This window comes from Watersipora subatra, chromosome 10 (genome assembly GCF_963576615.1).
Source record: "Watersipora subatra chromosome 10, tzWatSuba1.1, whole genome shotgun sequence".
Taxonomy (NCBI): domain Eukaryota; kingdom Metazoa; phylum Bryozoa; class Gymnolaemata; order Cheilostomatida; family Watersiporidae; genus Watersipora; species Watersipora subatra.
This window is the reverse complement of record NC_088717.1, coordinates 24,072,072-24,073,535: the sequence shown is the minus strand read 5'-3', so window position 1 is coordinate 24,073,535 and position 1,464 is coordinate 24,072,072.

Below are 1,464 nucleotides of genomic sequence, written 5' to 3'. Positions count from 1 at the left end.
TTTTCGCACTTCATTAGGCGTATCGCGAAAATGACTAGGGTCCATTAAGCTGTCTGGGTGCAATAACGTGTCATACCATGACGCGACAGTGTGAGTGCATCGCAACTGAACACATTCTGGGACTTTTTGGGTTGGTTTCAAGTGTTATGTGCTAGTCTATTTTACAGTAGATTAAAGCTATGTCTGACTAGATAATGAGTATAAAATCATTACTTTCGTTGAGCGAACCCAATGCTCAACCATGTGTCAACAACTTTTCTGCCTTTAAATTTTGTTACAGCTCAAAGAACCAATGCGGAAAGGAAAGCGATGCGTAATAGCTAAGAATACTACTATATACTACTAAGTTGGAAAATCCCTACGCATTAATGTCCCATCAATGTTCTAGGCGTAACCTTCCTGGGATGTTAGCTAATAGCTTTGAGCCATTATTATGGAAAAAATGTTCGTGGAATATTACGCAATGTTCTCCCAATATTGTGGGAATGTTATGCGAGATCATTTGCTAACATTCCAGCAATGTATTTCCCGCAACGTTGCTGGGATGGTGTGGGAAATACGTTCCAGCAATGTATTTCCCACAACATTGCTGGAACGTTGTGAGAGTTACGTTTCAGCAATGTATTTCCCACAACGTTTCTGGAACGTTGAAAATGTGTCTACAAATAATCTTGTGACAACGTTACGATGAAACGTTTCTGGGACTTTTTGGAACATCCCTGGAACGTTCTGGGAACGTAAAATTGTTAGTTGGGTTGCCGCTTCAGTTCATCCATTGACCTTAGTCACTTTTTGGAAATGACTGATGAGGTAATTCATGTCTCTTCAGCCAAAGTACTGAGGCGATTTGAACTTGTGGGCCGAGGCCAAGCCCTGGGGTGCCATTGTATTTTTTTATAGCAATTCGGCCAGATGGTCTGCACTTCTGTCTGCGTTTCGAATGCTCAGTGGCCATCTTGGTGCCAATCCTTACGAAAATAACTCTCAGACCCTCGAAGGTGGGCTGCTGTTAGAACTGTTAAAGCTATCTAAGATCAAGAGATGGTTTCGGTTCAGGGCACTCATTTTCTTTAAAGTTCTGCCCTTACTATCACTAGAATAGCTTTGATTAGAGCATTCAGAGGTTTAATGATTTTTGTTGAGTTAAGATTTGCGATTCAACTGCTGCCATTTGCGTGAATAGGTCAATCGAGTTCCTCTACGTACTCCTCAAGAGTTGAACCACTCGAGTACAAAGAAAATGAGTATATATTTTGTAGCAGTTGTATAGGAGTACAGTCATATATGCAATGAACATATAATTAACTGCAGTGTTTAAGACTTTCAGATGCTCTGATCCGAGTCACTTCTGCTCCATCTTTATAGCTCTTGGCTTGAGCTTGGATCCCCTCTCTTTGCTGGTTGGAGCAACTCAGTAGCTGACCCTCGGCCAACTGGAAGTGCTACTGAAGGTCGTGTTTTCTA